Source organism: Drosophila sulfurigaster, chromosome 3 (genome assembly GCF_023558435.1).
Source record: "Drosophila sulfurigaster albostrigata strain 15112-1811.04 chromosome 3, ASM2355843v2, whole genome shotgun sequence".
Taxonomy (NCBI): domain Eukaryota; kingdom Metazoa; phylum Arthropoda; class Insecta; order Diptera; family Drosophilidae; genus Drosophila; species Drosophila sulfurigaster.
In genome coordinates this window covers 24,940,617-24,960,635 of record NC_084883.1, presented here as the reverse complement: position 1 = coordinate 24,960,635, position 20,019 = coordinate 24,940,617, and the positions used below count along the sequence as shown (strand labels likewise).

Below are 20,019 nucleotides of genomic sequence, written 5' to 3'. Positions count from 1 at the left end.
AAGAAAGCTACAGTCGAGTGTACTCGACTGTGAGATACCAGCTACCCATTGTGAATAAAAGCTATATATTTTGCATTGTGGAATTAAAAAATATTAATAGTTTAATAATTTTAGTTTGACATACTAATGTTATAAGTTTAACTAATTTTTTTTTCATTAGAAGTAAGTGCTAATTTACTATAAAATGGTTTAAGAGACCAGTACTTGCTTTCAGTCATCTAATGAAGAATTTAAATTCTTTGAAATTCATTTAATAAAATTATTTACAGGAACACTTTCAATTACAATTGGTATAAATCTATGATTAGCCCCACAAATTTCTGAACATTGTCCGTAAAATAATCCTGGTCGATTTATGAAAAAATTAGTTTGATTTAAACGTCCGGGTGTACCATCTACCTTAACTCCTAAAGCAGGAATTGTTCAAGAATGAATTACATCTGCGGCTGTTACTAAAATTCGAATTTGAGAATTTATAGGTAAAACAATACGGTTATCAACGTCTAATAAACGAAATCCATCAGTTTCTAATTCATTTGTTGGAATTATATAAGAGTCAAATTCAATATTATTAAAATCAGAATATTCATAACTTCAGTATCATTGGTGTCCAATACTTTTTAAAGTTACAGAAGGTTCATTAATTTCATCAAGTAAGTATAATAATCGTAAAGATGGAAAAGCAATAAAAATTAAAATAATTGCGGGTAAAATTGTTCAAATTATTTCAATTAATTGTCCGTGTAATAAAAATCGATTAATATAACTATTAAAAAATAGTATAAATATTAAATAACCTACTAATACAGTAATTATTACTAAAATTAAAAGAGCGTGATCATGAAAAAAAATTAATTGTTCTATTAAAGGAGAAGCTCTATCTTGTAAACTTAAATTAGCTCATGTTGACATTATTTTCTAATAAAAGTTAAAATACTTTATATATGGAGCTTAAATCCATTGCACTAATCTGCCATATTAGAATTAATTAGTTAATAAAGGAAGTTCAGAATAACTGTGTTCTGCTGGAGGAGTATTTTGATATCATTCAATTGATGAATTTAATTGAATTGGATAAATTACTTGTCGTTGAGAAACTAAGCTTTCTCAAATAATATAAAAGAAAAATAAAATTCCTAGTAATGAAATTGATGAACCAATTGTAGAAATTACATTTCATGTTGTGTATGCGTCGGGATAATCAGAATAACGTCGGGGTATCCCAGCTAACCCAAGAAAATGTTGGGGGAAAAAGGTTAAATTTACTCCAATAAATATAATAATAAATTGACTTTTTAATCATTTATTATTTAAAGTTAATCCAGTAAATAAAGGGTATCAGTGAATAAATCCGGCCATAATAGCAAATACTGCTCCTATAGATAATACATAATGGAAATGGGCTACTACGTAATATGTATCATGAAGAATAATATCAACAGAAGAATTAGCAAGAACAACTCCAGTTAATCCTCCTACAGTAAATAAAAATACGAATCCAAGAGCTCATAAAATTGCAGGAGAATAAGATAATTGGGCACCATGTAATGTAGCTAATCAACTGAAAATTTTAATTCCAGTAGGAACAGCAATAATTATTGTAGCAGAAGTAAAATAAGCTCGTGTATCTACGTCTATTCCTACAGTAAATATATGATGAGCTCATACAATAAATCCTAATAATCCAATTGCTAGTATAGCATAAATTATTCCAAGAGATCCAAATGTTTCCTTTTTACCCGATTCTTGACTAATAATATGAGAAATTATTCCAAATCCAGGTAAAATTAAAATATAAACTTCAGGGTGTCCAAAAAAATCAGAATAAATGTTGGTAAAGAATTGGGTCTCCTCCTCCTGCTGGGTCAAAGAATGAGGTATTTAAATTTCGATCAGTTAATAATATAGTAATTGCTCCAGCTAAAACGGGTAAAGATAGAAGTAATAATAAAGCTGTAATTACAACTGATCATACAAATAAAGGTATTCGATCTAAAGTAATTCCTGATGATCGTATATTAATTACAGTTGTAATAAAATTTACAGCTCCTAAAATTGAAGAAATTCCGGCTAAATGTAAAGAGAAAATTGCTAAGTCAACAGAAGCCCCACCATGTGCAATTCCTGACGATAGAGGAGGGTAAACAGTTCACCCTGTTCCGGCCCCATTTTCCACTATACTACTGACAAGAAGAAGGGATAAAGCTGGAGGAAGAAGTCAAAAACTTATATTATTTATTCGAGGAAAGGCCATATCTGGGGCTCCCAATATTAAAGGAACTAATCAATTTCCAAATCCTCCAATTATAATAGGTATAACTATAAAAAAAAAATTATAATAAAAGCATGAGCTGTAACAATTACATTATAAATTTGATCATCTCCAATTAAGGCTCCTGGGTGACCTAATTCTGCTCGAATTAAAATTCTTAAAGATGTTCCAACTATTCCGGCTCATGCTCCAAAAATAAAATACAAAGTTCCAATATCTTTATGATTTGTTGAAAATAATCATTGTCGCGTTTATTGATTAAGTGGCTGAAGTTTAGGCAATAGATTGTAAATCTATTTATAAGAGTTATTCTTCTTAATCATTTATTTAATAAACATGGTCTTATAGTCAATAATGACATCAAACTGCAATTTTGAAGGAGTAATTTTATTACTAAGGCTTAAAGGAATTCCTATATTTACAGCTTTGAAGGCTATTAGTTTATTTAACTTAAAGCCTTTATAATATTACATAAAATATTGAAATTAGGAATAATCCAAAAATTGAAATAAATCCGGCTCAAAATAGTGCCCAGATGCGGGGGCTGAGCAAGCAGTTTGGAAAAAGCAAGATGAGAAAGCTTGTGCAGACATTCTATTGTCAATCAGTCCATCTGAATTGGCCTGTTATATAGTTTGCCGGATTCCTATGAAACATTTCGATGCGCAATAGAGACACGTGATGAACTGCCAAACCCCGATATTCTGCGTGTGAAAATATTACAAGAATCAGAAGCGCGTAAAGGCAAAAGTGAGCGCGAAGAACAAAGTGCGTTGTATGCAAATCGCCGAAAAGGCGGAGGTAAAGCAGGCGAATCGCAAGCGAATAAATCGCGGGGCGATTGAAAAAAAGTTCATATGCAAAAACCTTAGTTATTTAATAATACTTCAATTATTATATTCAAATATTTTAAAAATATAACATAAGTTGTGTTTTCAAACATTTTCTCGCCCCGCGATTTATTCGCCTGCGATTCCCCTGCGATTCGCTTGCGATTCGCCTGCGATTCGCCTGCGATTTATTCGCGTGATTTATGTTATGTTATGTTATATTTTTTAAAATATTTGAATATAATAATTAAAGTATTATTAAATAACTAAGGTTTGAACTTTTTTTCAAAAATTGCAGGCGATTCGCTAGCGATAATTCTTCAATTATTATATATTATTATTATATATTCAAATATTTTAAAAATATAACATAAGTTGTGCTTTCAAACATTTTCTCGCCCCGCGATTTATTCGCTTGCGATTCGGTTGCGATTCGCCTGCGATTCGCTTGCAATTCGCCTGTGATTCGGTTGCGATTCGCCTGCGATTCGCTTGCGATTCGGTTGCGATTCGCCTGCGATTCGGTTGCGATTCGCCTGCGATTCGGTTGCGATTCGCCTGCGATTCGCTTGCGATTCGGTTGCGATTCGGTTGCGATTCGCCTGCGATTCGCTTGCGATTCGCATGCGATTCGCTTGCGATTCGGTTGCGATTCGGTTGCGATTCGCTTGCGATTCGGTTGCGATTCGCCTGCGATTCGGTTGCGATTCGCTTGCGATTCGGTTGCGATTCGCTTGCGATTCGCCTGCGATTCGGTTGCGATTCGCTTGCGATTCGCTTGCGATTCGCCTGCGATTCGGTTGCGATTCGCTTCCGAATCGCAAGCGATTCGCTTGTGTGAACAACGAACAAATTAGCCAGTGTTCATAAGCCCTGATTTATCGGTATCGATACTGCATGCAGTATTGGTATCGCGATATTAGCTAAAGTACTTAAGTATCGATAATCAATACGACTAGTTGTAAGCACGCACTCGAGCAAGAAGCAAGTTGCCTGAGAATATTATAATTTTAAAATGTTAAAACACATCAACTCAATTATCCAAATAAACCTACAAATACACTCGAAGGCCTATTAATTCCTCTTAAACCCCCTCTCACAGTTCAGAAGTGGGATTCTTGAGGTTGGATGTGTGAAACGAAGGAGTGGTGCTGAAAACTCACAAAAAGCAAGAAGAATTGTCGGCGTGGAAAGTTTGTAATGGGATGTGTTCCCAAAGGTTTATGTGACAACGTATATTGCAAATTACGGATGTGTTCCTTTTCCACGCGGCGGACGAATTCAAAATAGAGAGATCAGGAATCTTAGTGAACCTGTGGAAGCAAGAGACGATTTCAAGAATCTGTGTGAACTTGAAGACATATATATGTACATACAAAAGGCTTGTGTGTATACGAAAAGTTGTGGTGAAATTCGCAAACAGACGCCAACGTTGTGAAATACTTAGCAGTTGTCTCGCTTGCACACATGCAACGGGAATTGCGCAATAAGTAAAAGCAAAGACAGAGAGACGATCGAGTTTGGAAAAATGACGAAAATAGATGGACTCAAAGTAGACGAGTTAAGGTACCTGCTACGAGCTAGAAATTTGTCAAGCTCAGGCACCCGAGCTGAATTAATTCTAAGATTAATTGAATTTGAGCAATCGGAAGAAGTAGAGATGCCAGTAACGGCTGGGCTTTCTATGCAGCAAGAAGAAGCGATGACGTCACAATCAGCGGCAATTTCACAATTGCAAAATTAAATGAAAGCATTGACGAATATGATGGGTCAGCTAGTCGCAATGCAAAGGCAAAATGCAGAAGCATCAATGACAAACAATCAACAGCAGCAAATCATTGAAGTGGAACCCGAAAATATCAACAATGAAAACAGACATATTGGACAGGTCATGAGACAAGCATCGGTGAAAGAAATTGCAAACACATTGCCGGAGTTTGATCCAAGTGATGAGAACGCCATTTCCGTAAACCAGTTCATTGATCGAGTCAACAAAGTGGTTGATGCTTATCAATGGGACGAGAAATTTGTATTACTCGCAATATACACACGACTAAAGGGACCAGCCAAGATGTGGCTCGATTCCTCACCTATTCTCCACACGACATGGAATAGTTTTGCGGAAGCTATACAGGATGAGTTCGGAGCCAGCCCTGACGAAGCAGAAGTGCATTTTACTATGGCAAATGCAACCAGACGATCAAAGGAGACGGTCAAGGAGTACTGTTTCAGGATGTCCGCCCTTGGGGTGCGGTACCAGCTAAGCGAAGCAGCTATTATAAGATATGTAAGATCAGGACTACAGCACCGAGAACTGCAAAACAGTATTGCAGCGATTCACTTCTCGTCAATGAAGCAACTTCGTGATGCAGCTGAATCTTATTTTGTAAATAGAGGTCGACCGAGCACAACAAAAAAAGAATTCTTACCAAAAGGCAGCAATTTCGAGCAAAAGCAGGACAGCGATCTAAAGTCATCAAAATCAAGGGAAACCCTGAAGTGTGACAACTGCGGAGAGTTGGGACACTTTGCTAATTCGTGCACAAAGGAAAAGAAAAAGCTGCGCTGTAATAAATGCAACAAATTTCATGAGCCAAACGGAGCTCGTCATTCCGCGAATACAATGCGTTTAGGAGCCACCAATCATGACAAACTTTTCATCAGAAAAATCTTGATAAATTCACACGAGTATAGCGCCTTCATTGATACAGGTAGCCAGGCTAGTATCATGCGCCAATCTGTTGCCAAGAAAATCAACGCTGAACGCCACAAATGTTCTATGCAAATAAGAGGCATTTGCGGGGGTTCATGTATCCTTACAGAAGCGATCATTGTGGACATGGACATCGAAGGAAAAGTGGTCACAGCCAAAGTATATGTAGCAGACGACGACCTGTTACAGGAGGATTTCCTATTGGGACAAGATGTTATCATTAGCGCTCATCTCACGCTAAGCTTTGAGCCACATGTCACAGAAGTTAAGCGAGCAGTTCATCAGCAGTTAATTCCAATCGGCAATGCTATAGACAAACTTTTGATAAATTTTCAGAATGATCAGGAAAGAGGCAAAATACGTAATTTGCTGGAAAGGTTCCCCAACGTTTTCTCTACAGGATTGCAAGACATCGGAAAAACAAATTTAGTCCAAGCCCATATAATTGTTGAGAGCGGTCAGACAGTTTCTCAAGCGCCTTATCGAGTTTCCGAGCCAAAGAAGGAAGTTGTTCGCAAAATGGTCGACGAGTTGTTGGAGCAGGATATTATAACGTTATCCACATCAGAGTACGCCAGCCCGATAGTGCTCATCAAAAAGCCGAATGGTAGTGATCGAATGTGTGTCGATTACAGACGTCTGAACAAGTTGATCAAGAAGGAAAATTTCCCAGTACCGAACATTGAAGAGCGCCTGCAGGAGGCAAAACGATATAAGTACTTTTCATCCCTGGACCTTAACAGTGGCTATTACCAGATTGAAATAGCCCCAGAGAGCAGGAAATTCACAGCATTTATCACCACCGATGGATTATATGAATTCAAGCGACTTCCATTTGGATTGAAGAACGCACCTGCTGTTTTTAATCGACTAATGGCAGAATTACAGAGGAGAGTGTACAAAGGCGATATGATACACTATATGGATGACATCCTTATTGGTAGCCATACTTTTAGCGAAATGTATGAGAAGCTAGAGCGAGTCCTTAAAGTTTTGCATGAGTGTGGATTGACTTTAAACATGGATAAATGTAAACTATACAAGCAGTCAATCACATTCCTTGGTCACCAAATACATGCAGACGGCATTAGCCCTGGGGATATTAAGACGAATGCCATTAGAATGTTTCCGAAGCCCACCAATGTAACCGATGTGAGAAAGTTCCTGGGTCTCACTGGTTATTTTCGCAAATTTCGTGGCTGGATATGCTATCATCTCAGAGCCATTGCGTTTCCTATTGCGCAAGGAACAGAAATTCATGTGGAAGCCAGCACAATAAGATGCATTTGACGAGTTAAAGAGATGCCTGATATCAAACCCAGTAATCACTAGTTACCGTTTAGATGCTGATCATGAACTTCATACAGATGCCAGTGCCATTGGTTTGGCAGGAGTATTGCTACAACATGAAGAGAACCAGTTAAAGCCAATTGCCTATTTTAGCCGAGCTACTTCCAAACCGGAGAAGAACTTCCACAGTTACGAGCTTGAAGCTTTAGCTGTTGTGGAATCGTTGGAGCGATTTAAATACTACGTGTATGGTAAAAAGCTGAAAGTTGTTACAGATTGTAATGCACTGAAAAGTCAATGGAGAAACGAGAGCTTATACCCCGGATTGCTAGATGGTGGTTGCGCATTCAAGAATTTGACATAGACATTGTCCATCGCGCTGGAACACAGATGAGTCATGTGGATGCACTAAGTCGAGCACCATTCGAAGATCATCATGAGATGGATACAGCATGCTTAAAGATCTCAAAAGCCATAATTGACGAAGCTGATTGGTTATTTTCTATACAGCTGCAGGACGAGAAAATCAAAAAAATTATTGCCGATATGAAATCAGAGAAGAAATCGGAGACTGACGATGAGGATTTGGAGTATGAACCACCCCCCGAATCTTGCGAGGACGCGTCGATGTGTCAGGAGAGGCCGACTGTGAACAACGAACAAATTAGCCAGTGTTCATAAGCCCTGATTTATCGGTATCGATACTGCATGCAGTATTGGTATCGCGATATTAGCTAAAGTACTTAAGTATCGATAATCAATACGACTAGTTGTAAGCACGCACTCGAGCAAGAAGCAAGTTGCCTGAGAATATTATAATTTTAAAATGTTAAAACACATCAACTCAATTATCCAAATAAACCTACAAATACACTCGAAGGCCTATTAATTCCTCTCAAACCCCCTCTCACACTTGCGATTCGCTTGCGATTCGACTGCGATTCGGTTGCGATTCGCCTGCGATTCGGTTGCGATTCGCCTGCGATTCGGTTGCGATTCGCCTGCGATTCGGTTGCGATTCGCTTGCGATTCGCCTGCGATTCGGTTGCGATTCGCTTGCGATTCGGTTGCGATTCGGTTGCGATTCGGTTGCGATTCGCTTGCGATTCGCTTGCGTTTCGCTTGCGATTCGCCTGCGATTCGCTTGCGTTTCGCTTGCGATTCGCCTGCGATTCGCCTGCGATTCGCCTGCGATTCGCTTGCGATTCAGTTGCGATTCGCCTGCGATTCGGTTGCGATTCGGTTGCGATTCGCCTGCGATTCGGTTGCGATTCGCTTGCGATTCGCTTGCGATTCGCTTGCGATTCGGTTGCGATTCGGTTGCGATTCGCCTGCGATTCGCATGCGATTCGGTTGCGATTCGGTTGCGATCCGCCTGCGATTCGGTTGCGATCCGCTTGCGATCCGCTTGCGATTCGCATGCGATTCGGTTGCGATTCGCATGCGATTCGGTTGCGATTCGGTTGCGATCCGCCTGCGATTCGCCTGCGATTCGGTTGCGATTCGGTTGCGATTCGGTTGCGATTCGCATGCGATTCGGTTGCGATTCGGTTGCGATTCGGTTGCGATTCGCATGCGATTGCGATTCGGTTGCGATTCGCCTGCGATTCGGTTGCGATTCGGTTGCGATTCGGTTGCGATTCGGTTGCGATTCGGTTGCGATTCGCATGCGATTCGGTTGCGATTCGGTTGCGATTCGCTTGCGATCCGCCTGCGATTCGGTTGCGATCCGCTTGCGATTCGCCTGCGATTCGCTTGCGATTCGGTTGCGATTCGCCTGCGATTCGGTTGCGATTCGCCTGCGATTCGGTTGCGATTCGCATGCGATTCGCTTGCGATTCGGTTGCGATTCGGTTGCGATTCGCATGCGATTCGCCTGCGATTCGGTTGCGATTCGCATGCGATTCGGTTGCGATTCGCATGCGATTCGGTTGCGATTCGCATGCGATTCGCTTGCGATTCGGTTGCGATTCGGTTGCGATTCGGTTGCGATTCGCATGCGATTCGGTTGCGATTCGCCTGCGATTCGTCTGCGACCCGCTTGCGATCCGCCTGCGATTCGCTTGCGATCCGTTTGCGATTCGGTTGCGATTCGCCTGCGATTCGCTTGCGATTCGCCTGCGATTCGGTTGCGATTCGCATGCGATTCGGTTGCGATTCGCATGCGATTCGCTTGCGATTCGGTTGCGATTCGGTTGCGATTCGCCTGCGATTCGGTTGCGATTCGGTTCGATTCGCATGCGATTCGGTTGCGATTCGGTTGCGATTCGCTTGCGATTCGGTTGCGATTCGCATGCGATCCGCCTGCGATCCACCTGCGATTCGCCTGCGATTCGGTTGCGATTCGCATGCGATTCGGTTGCGATTCGCATGCGATTCGGTTGCGATTCGGTTGCGATTCGGTTGCGATTCGCCTGCGATTCGGTTGCGATTCGCATGCGATTCGCCTGCGATTCGGTTGCGATTCGCATGCGATTCGGTTGCGATTCGGTTGCGATTCGGTTGCGATTCGCTTGCGATCCGCCTGCGATTCGCTTGCGATCCGCTTGCGATCCGCTTGCGATTCGCCTGCGATTTGCCTGCGATTCGCCTGCGATTCGCTTGCGATTCGGTTGCGATTCGGTTGCGATTCGGTTGCGATTCGCCTGCGATTCGGTTGCGATTCGCCTGCGATTCGGTTGCGATTCGGTTGCGATTCGCTTGCGATTCGGTTGCGATTCGCATGCGATCCGCCTGCGATCCGCCTGCGATTCGCCTGCGATTCGGTTGCGATTCGCCTGCGATTCGCTTGCGATTCGCCTGCGATTCGGTTGCGATTCGCATGCGATTCGGTTGCGATTCGCATGCGATTCGGTTGCGATTCGGTTGCGATTCGGTTGCGATTCGCCTGCGTTTCGGTTGCGATTCGCCTGCGATTCGGTTGCGATTCGCATGCGATTCGGTTGCGATTCGCATGCGATTCGCTTGCGATTCGGTTGCGATTCGGTTGCGATTCGCCTGCGATTCGGTTGCGATTCGGTTGCGATTCGCCTGCGATTCGGTTGCGATTCGGTTGCGATTCGCTTGCGATCCGCCTGCGATTCGGTTGCGATCCGCTTGCGATCCGCTTGCGATTCGCCTGCGATTCGTCTGCGATCCGCTTGCGATCCGCCTGCGATTCGCTTGCGATCCGTTTGCGATTCGGTTGCGATTCTTCTGCGATTCGGTTGCGATTCGCCTGCGATTCGCTTGCGATTCGCCTGCGATTCGGTTGCGATTCGCATGCGATTCGGTTGCGATTCGCATGCGATTCGGTTGCGATTCGGTTGCGATTCGGTTGCGATTCGCATGCGATTCGGTTGCGATTCGCATGCGATTCGGTTGCGATTCGGTTGCGATTCGCCTGCGATTCGGTTGCGATTCGGTTGCGATTCGGTTGCGATTCGGTTGCGATTCGGTTGCGATTCGCATGCGATTCGGTTGCGATTCGGTTGCGATTCGCTTGCGATCCGCCTGCGATTCGGTTGCGATCCGCTTGCGATTCGCCTGCGATTCGCTTGCGATTCGGTTGCGATTCGCCTGCGATTCGGTTGCGATTCGCCTGCGATTCGGTTGCGATTCGCATGCGATTCGCTTGCGATTCGGTTGCGATTCGGTTGCGATTCGCATGCGATTCGCCTGCGATTCGGTTGCGATTCGCATGCGATTCGGTTGCGATTCGCATGCGATTCGGTTGCGATTCCCATGCGATTCGCTTGCGATTCGGTTGCGATTCGGTTGCGATTCGGTTGCGATTCGCATGCGATTCGGTTGCGATTCGCCTGCGATTCGTCTGCGACCCGCTTGCGATCCGCCTGCGATTCGCTTGCGATCCGTTTGCGATTCGGTTGCGATTCGCCTGCGATTCGCTTGCGATTCGCCTGCGATTCGGTTGCGATTCGCATGCGATTCGGTTGCGATTCGCATGCGATTCGCTTGCGATTCGGTTGCGATTCGGTTGCGATTCGCCTGCGATTCGGTTGCGATTCGGTTCGATTCGCATGCGATTCGGTTGCGATTCGGTTGCGATTCGCTTGCGATTCGGTTGCGATTCGCATGCGATCCGCCTGCGATCCGCCTGCGATTCGCCTGCGATTCGGTTGCGATTCGCATGCGATTCGGTTGCGATTCGCATGCGATTCGGTTGCGATTCGGTTGCGATTCGGTTGCGATTCGCCTGCGATTCGGTTGCGATTCGCATGCGATTCGCCTGCGATTCGGTTGCGATTCGCATGCGATTCGGTTGCGATTCGGTTGCGATTCGGTTGCGATTCGCTTGCGATCCGCCTGCGATTCGCTTGCGATCCGCTTGCGATCCGCTTGCGATTCGCCTGCGATTTGCCTGCGATTCGCCTGCGATTCGCTTGCGATTCGGTTGCGATTCGGTTGCGATTCGGTTGCGATTCGCCTGCGATTCGGTTGCGATTCGCCTGCGATTCGGTTGCGATTCGGTTGCGATTCGCTTGCGATTCGGTTGCGATTCGCATGCGATCCGCCTGCGATCCGCCTGCGATTCGCCTGCGATTCGGTTGCGATTCGCCTGCGATTCGCTTGCGATTCGCCTGCGATTCGGTTGCGATTCGCATGCGATTCGGTTGCGATTCGCATGCGATTCGGTTGCGATTCGGTTGCGATTCGGTTGCGATTCGCCTGCGTTTCGGTTGCGATTCGCCTGCGATTCGGTTGCGATTCGCATGCGATTCGGTTGCGATTCGCATGCGATTCGCTTGCGATTCGGTTGCGATTCGGTTGCGATTCGCCTGCGATTCGGTTGCGATTCGGTTGCGATTCGGTTGCGATTCGGTTGCGATTCGGTTGCGATTCGCTTGCGATCCGCCTGCGATTCGGTTGCGATCCGCTTGCGATCCGCTTGCGATTCGCCTGCGATTCGTCTGCGATCCGCTTGCGATCCGCCTGCGATTCGCTTGCGATCCGTTTGCGATTCGGTTGCGATTCTTCTGCGATTCGGTTGCGATTCGCCTGCGATTCGCTTGCGATTCGCCTGCGATTCGGTTGCGATTCGCATGCGATTCGGTTGCGATTCGCATGCGATTCGGTTGCGATTCGGTTGCGATTCGGTTGCGATTCGCCTGCGTTTCGGTTGCGATTCGCCTGCGATTCGGTTGCGATTCGCATGCGATTCGCCTGCGATTCGCATGCGATTCGGTTGCGATTCGCCTGCGATTCGCTTGCGATTCGGTTGCGATTCGGTTGCAACCGAATCGCATGCGAATCGCAACCGAATCGCAGGCGAATCGCAGGCGAATCGCAACCGAATCGCAAGCGAATCGCAGGCGAATCGCAGGGGAATAAATCGCGGGGCGAGAAAATGTTTGAAAACACAACTTATGTTATATTTTTAAAATATTTGAATATAATAATTAAAGTATTATTAAATAACTAAGGTCGCAGGCGAATCGCAGGCGAATCGCGCGCGAATAAACCGCGGGGCGAATAAATCACGAGCGAATCGCGCGCGAATAATCCGCGAGCGAATCGCGCGCGAATAAATAAATTAGCTCAAACGTTGAAATCTTCAAAGAAACTTTAGAGGAAAGGCTGATTCCCAATCTCATACTGAATTCGGGTGAAGACATTGAAGAAGCTGTGGAAACATTCACGCGCAGTATCCATGATGCAGCAAACCTCTGCAGTGCACCGCATCACATTAGCTCAGCGCATGCACAGAGACCAAAAGGAGACAGACACCTGCACTCTGAAGAAATCACAGAGCAACTAAGAGTAAAACGTCGTTTACGAAGAGTTTGGCAGCTAAGCCGAAATCCAAGAGACAAGGCTGCTTTTAACCGTGCCAGCAAAGACGTGAAAACCCTCATCTATGAACTGAGAAATGAAGCTCTAGCAAAATATCTTCGACAAGCTGAGCCTAATGGTGTCGCTCCAACGAAGAAAAAGCAGAGACTTTTGCTCTTCATCTGCAGAAAACATATACGTCCTTCAACTTATGCTCTGCCACGGATGTCATCAACACACAAGCATTCATAGAGTCGCCTTGTCAAATGGATCTCCCGATTCGAGCAATTCAGGAAGATGAAGTTATAGGCATAGTGTCTAGCTTAAAAACAACTAAAAGTCCCGGTAACGACGCTATCGATGCTTTAATATGTTTACCTCCATCTGCAATTGCGTTTCTTACGGTGATCTATAATGGCATCATTAGGCTCCATCACTTCCCCTCACAATGGAAGTGCGCGGAGATCATAATGTTACCAAAACCTGGGAAGCCTGAACAGGATCCTGCCTCCTACCGTCCCATCAGCTTACTGGCTATTCTGTCCAAAATATTCGAAAGAATATTTTTGGCCAGGCTATTGCCGGTGCTGGAAGACGGCAACCTAATCCCAGAGCACCAATTTGGATTTAGTTGTCAACATGGAACCCCTGAGCAATGCTACCAGCTCCATTCTACCTGCTGCTGAAATCTTACCTGCATAGGCGCCTATTCTTTGTTAGATGCGAGTGGGCTGAGTCCGAAATATTTTAAATAAAAGCAGGTGTACCCCAGGGAAGCGTGTTAGGACCTATTTTGTATATTCTCTTCACTGCAAACGTTATTGCTACATACGCCGACGACACAGCATTTTTAGCCACCTTAACGGACAATGTAGCAGCATCATCAATCCTGCAACTACAACTTACAAAGTTGGAACCGTGGCTGCTAAGATGGAACGTTGTCGTCAACGAAAATAAATCAGCACGCATAACATTCGCCACTCGCCCTAAAAGTTGCCCAGAAGTCCAACTGAATGGTACTACACTGCCTGTAGTCAAAAAAGTGAAATATCTCGGCCTAACACTTGACAGAAGACTAACTTGGGCAGATCACATCAAAAATAAAAGAAAACAGCTGAGTCTGATACTTCGACAAATGAAGTGGCTGCTGGGATACAGATCCCAACTGAGCCTCAGAAACAAAGTCTTGCTGTGATATTAAAGCCTATGTGGACGTAAGGGATTCAGCTTTGGTGCACAGCCTCAACTTCAAACATCGAAGTGCTGCAACGTTTTCAAAGCATTACTCTGCGAAGACTAGCCAAAGCACCTTACTATGTTAGAAACCAGGTCATCCACAAGGACCTTGAGACTCCGAGTGTATCTGAAGAAGTTAAAAGGTACGCTTTGAAGTATCAGGAGAGATTGGAGCAACATTGTAACCCGCTGGCCATTAACCTGCTTGACAATAGCCAACATCGCCGACGGCTGAAAAGGCACCACCCCCTTGATCACCCCTTTAGACCACCCAAAGAGTGGTAATAAATAAAGTTTTGTAAATAATCTCGTAAATACACGAAAAAATTAAAAGTTTTCTGTCATTCTATTTGTCATATAATTTACTTATTATCTTTAGATAGATTGATTGTAAATAAATAAAGAATATAAAAAAAAAAAAATAAAATAAAATAATTCCAGGTTTGTTTACATAAATTAAAAATGTAAATAGTAAATTTTACTTATTCGTCTGTTGCAATTCTCAAGTGGTTCTAGTATGTTGTTGATAAGGACTTCTTCCTCTTATAGAAATACAATATATTTCTGGTATATAGAGGGACTAATTGAGTGAATTTTCTTCGAGAATCGCCATCTCTTCCTCCATTATCAATTTGGCGAATTTAAATTAAATTTGCGCCTGTCTCCTAGGGCAAAATTTTTTGATTGTTTGCGCATTAGCCAAAAACAACATATTTATGTCGTCTGGCCCCTGCGACTTTAGATGTTGTGTTATATCCTCTACGGAGAACGTAACCCTTGGAATAAACCCATCGATGCTCTCGTCCGTTAACGCCAACGAAACTGCTCCATCTTCTGCTGGTTCGCATTCTTCTCTTTCTTCACTTATATTTGTTGAACAAATAAATGGACGAAACCACTCCATTTTATTCGCCCAAATCTACCTTTTACCAGCGTGCCCTGAACTGGTCTTCAAAGATTTAGCGAAAGTGTCTCTCAAATTTTCCCTTTTTTTTATTTCATTTTCTAAAAATATAAAAAATAATTCATTTTCATTTCACAGATTCCTTGCAACTGGAGACAGTTTTAGTACAATTGGACACAGCCACTTTCTTCCAGCTCCAATTCAATTTCGTCCCATATCTTGTTCCTTTTTATTACGTTTTTATAGTCGGCGTCCGCCGAATCATATAAAATTTTATTTTTTTCGACTAATTCGATGAGTCGCTCCACTTTCGCCATTGTTGCTGTTTTGTCCGCCAATTATTTTCTCAGTGAGACGGAACACCGGATGAGCTATATTCCGAATGCAGCCTTGAAAGATGACACCCGACTAGAAGTGCTGACGTTGGTCGACCACAGCACGCTTGTGAAAATCCTTGGGATACAGCTCGTCGCTCTTGGTATATTTACGCACCAAATATGCCATGATGGCATGCGAATCCCAAATGTATTTGCCGTGATCATCGAGCATGGGCACCGTGTGCTGTGGATTCTTCAGTGTGTATTCCTTGTTGAACTGATCCCCAGCTAGGAGATTGACCAGCCTGTACTCATACTGCAGTCCCAAGGTGTTCAAGGTCAATTTGCAAGCTCGGACCGGCGGACTTGCTTCCACGCCATAGAGCACTAGTTTTCCCATTGCGGTGTTGAGGCTTGAACTGACCGATTTCAACTAAAACTGCCTCGTTAAGCGATGTTCCGATTGCCGATCGTTGATCGGTGTTCGAAAAGTTTGCGCATTATTTACTATATCATTTCAATCCGCTGCGTTACGTATTTTGTACTCGATTCTAGGGCATTTGTTTTTGTTTTCATCTGTCATTTGCATATCAACAATTACATTTTTATTATTTTTACAAATATTAAGGCAATAATCGAATTTGTTTACAATATTGTTATTTTGTAGTGGAGAATTAGAAATATTGTATTATATAATCTTCAAGTAAAATTTGTATTCAAAAGCGAGCTTTAATGAAGTGCTTTAATACTTTGTAATTTGGTGGATTTATATTGTAGAATCGATTGTGTTATGCAATCATTGGTATTTGGGGTGTTTCTAGGAAAACCTTTTTATTAGCACCTTGTTGTTTTCAATCTGTTCGCTGCAGCCTTATCTTACACTATGATAACGCTATCAAGTCGATAAAATTTGTTTGCGTTATGATAACGTATCAAATGTGAGTAAGGTAAGTGTGTCTGCTGGAAGCACGTGAAGTGCAGGCTCCTAATAACAGTTGTGATAAACAAAGTACATATGTATGTATGCATTGTTTTTGTGTGATAATATTTGCTTATCAGATAACAAACTCTGTCAAACATAATGTAAACACTCTGCTAGTTAACAGTCGATTTGCAATAGTTTTTGGCATACTAAATAGGTTTTGCTTAAGCAGTTGTAGCTTAAGAGCTTTAAGCATCTCTCACACCACAGCGAATAAATCGCAGCGGCAACGGCGCGAATATGCGTGTTTGTTTTTATACCCGCTACCCATAGGGTAGAAGGGTATTATAGCTTTGTGCCGACAGGAAATGTGTGTAACAGCTAGAAGGAGGCATCTCCGAACCTATAAGGTATATATGTATATTCTTGATCGGCGTCAACAGCCGAGACGATCTAGCCATGTCCGTCTGTCCGTCTGTGTGTCTGTCCGTCCGTCCGTATGAAACACTGGATCTCAGAGACTATAAGAGATAGAGCTATAATACGACAGCATTTGTTTGCACGCAGCTAGAGTTGCGAATTTTGGTATATGTATATATAATTGCTATAGTAAATTGTGGAAGTTATTAAAGAAATACTTTTGTATGGGCAAAAACGCCAACTTACTAGGGCTCTTAGTTGCTTTGGCCGACAATTTGGTATATTGTGCCGTCTATGGTATATTTTGGATGGTGTACTTAGTACACTGTACTATATCGATATACATATTTTTTAGTATTTTCGGCATATTTTGAAAACAATACCGCAATATTTTACCTTTATTAAAAATGGGTAGCGGGTATCTCACAGTCGAGGACACTCGACTTTCTAACTTGTTTATGTTATTGGCATGATCAGCTTAAATGAATGCAATATTTCGTTCTCCAATTACAAATTTGTATAGCATAATTCCAGGTTTGTTTACATAAATTAAAAACGTAAATAGTAAATTTTACTTATTCGTCTGTTGCAATTCTCAAGTGGTTCTAGTATGTTGTTGATAAGGACACATACGTCAGCCGACAGAGGGATAGAGGAAATTTGTATTGTTTCTTCCTCTTATAGAAATACAATATGTTTCGGGTAGGCATTTTTCAATTTAATTATCGCCTGTCTCCTATGGCCAAATTTTCTAATTGCTTCCGCATGCGCCAAAAACAACATATCTAACTCTTCTGAGCCCCGATATTGAGTTATATCCCTAACGGAGGACGTCGCCCTTGGGTGCTGTCCTCATCCGTCAATGAAACTGCTGGTTCGCATTGTCTTCCTTCACTTCCATTTGATGAAGACATATATGGGCGAAACTTCTCCATTGCATTCGCCCAAATCCACGGTTTACCAGCGTGCCGTGAACTGGTCTTCAAATATTTTGTGAAAGTGTCCCTCAAATTTTTTTTGCTTATGCAGTTGTAGCTTAAGAGCTTTAAGCATCTCGTTAAACCAGAGCGAGTAAATCACAGCGAACTTATTCGCAAAAATGTCTGCGTCAGATAAAGATGTGTTTTTTTTTAACGTTGTTATTAGAAGAAGAAAAAGAAAAATGCGTGAGTATTAAATTCTTTATTTTTTATGATTGTTTATTGTAACATAATATTATAATTATTATTATTATTATTATTTTTATTATTATTATTATTATTATTATTGAGAGACTAATTCTGCGATGTTTCTTCGAGATCCGCCAATTCCTCCTCCATTAACAGTTTGGCGATTTTAAATTTGATTATCGCCTGTCTCCTAGGGCCAAATTTTCGCACTGCTTCCGCATGCGCCAAAAACAACATGTCCAACTCGTCTGAGCCCCGATATTGAGTCAGGGATGTGACGGAGGACGTCGCCCTTGGGATAAACCCATCGGCGCTAACCTCCTCATCCGACAGCGAAACTGCAGGTTCGCATTCTCTTGGTTCACTTCCATTTGACTGAGACATATATGGGCGAAACCGCTCCATTGCGTCAGCCCAAATCCACGGTTTTCCAGCGGTCTTCACATATTTTGCAAATGCGTGAGTATTAAATTCTTTATTTTTTATTGAGGAGAGATAAATTCTGCGTCTTTTCTTCTAGATCCGCCAATTCCTCCTCCATTATCAGCTTGGCGATCTTAAATTTAATTTGCGCCTGTCTTCTCGGGCTAAATTTTTTGATGGTCTTCGCGTGGACCAAAAACAACATATCAATGTCGTCTGACCCTGCGACTTTGAAATTTGGTGTATATCCTCTATGGAGGACGTAGCCCTTGGGTTAAACCTATTGATGCTCTCGTCGGTTAACACCAACGAAAGTGCTTCTGGTTCTGGTTCGCCTTCTTCTCTTCCTTCACTATTATGTGTTGAACACATATATGGACGTAACCACTCCATCTTATTCGCCCAAATCCACGCCTTACCAGCGTGCCGTGAACTGGGCTTCAAAGATTTTCCGAACCTGTCCTCAAATTCTTCCCTTTTTTTAATTTCATTTCCTAAATGGGATAAGCCCATCGGCGCTAACCTTCTCATCCGACAGCGAAACTGCAGGTTCGCATTCTCTTGGTTCACTTCCATTTGACTGAGACATATATGGGCGAAACCGCTCCATTGCGTCAGCCCAAATCCACGGTTTTCCAGCGGTCTTCACATATTTTGCAAATGCGTGAGTATTAAATTCTTTATTTTTTATTGAGGAGAGATAAATTCTGCGTCTTTTCTTCTAGATCCGCCAATTCCTCCTCCATTATCAGCTTGGCGATCTTAAATTTAATTTGCGCCTGTCTTCTCGGGCTAAATTTTTTGATGGTCTTCGCGTGGACCAAAAACAACATATCAATGTCGTCTGACCCCTGCGACTTTGAAATTTGGTGTATATCCTCTATGGAGGACGTAGCCCTTGGGTTAAACCCATTGATGCTCTCGTCGGTTAACACCAACGAAAGTGCTTCTGGTTCTGGTTCGCCTTCTTCTCTTCCTTCACTATTATGTGTTGAACACATATATGGACGTAACCACTCCATCTTATTCGCCCAAATCCACGCCTTACCAGCGTGCCGTGAACTGGGCTTCAAAGATTTTCCGAACCTGTCCCTCAAATTCTTCCATTTTTTTTAATTTCATTTCCTAAAAATATAAAAACTAATTAATTTTCATTTCACAGATTCCTTGCAACTGGAGACAGTTTTAGTACAATTGAACACAGCCATAAAATATATGTATGAACTGTTTCATTGTACAAAAACTGAACTTAATTTGATAAAACAATATAATTACCACTTTATGCCAGCTCCAATCCAATTTGGTCTCATATCTGGTTCCTTTTATATTGTTTTTGAAGTCGGGGTGCGCCGAATCGTACAATATTTTATTTTTTTCTACTAGCTCGATCAGTCGCTCCATATTCATTTTTCTCCTCCAATTGTTTTGTACGCATTCAGTATGCAGCTTCACTTTTTCCCTTGTTTACATTTTTTGTTTTATTATTATTTTTTTCAAATAGCTTATATTTAGAGTATGACACTGAATTAAATTAATTTTATTTTTACAATAAAAATATAAGGTTTTAATTAAACTATATAAATATGTATAAGTAAAAATGGAATTTAAAATAAAAAAGTCAGAAGCTTTTACTGCAATACCATACTTCCTAATTGGAGACTATTCTCAATTCTAGCACTAAGAGTGATAAGCCGCTATTTTGGCTTCAATTAAAAGAATAAGGGTAAATTGACCTAAGATTAGGTCGAAAC

General features: G+C 42.5%; 3 pseudogenes; all 3 read right to left on the bottom strand.

Moving 5' to 3' along the window:
• Window positions 1-224: 224 nt before the first annotated feature.
• Window positions 225-927, bottom strand: LOC133840262 (cytochrome c oxidase subunit 2-like; annotated as a pseudogene).
• A 56-nt stretch (window positions 928-983) lies between these two features.
• Window positions 984-2,517, bottom strand: LOC133840263 (cytochrome c oxidase subunit 1-like; annotated as a pseudogene).
• Window positions 2,518-15,275: 12,758 nt separating this feature from the next.
• LOC133841301 (glutathione S-transferase 1-like) lies at window positions 15,276-15,978 on the bottom strand (annotated as a pseudogene).
• Between the last annotated feature and the right edge of the window lie 4,041 nt (window positions 15,979-20,019).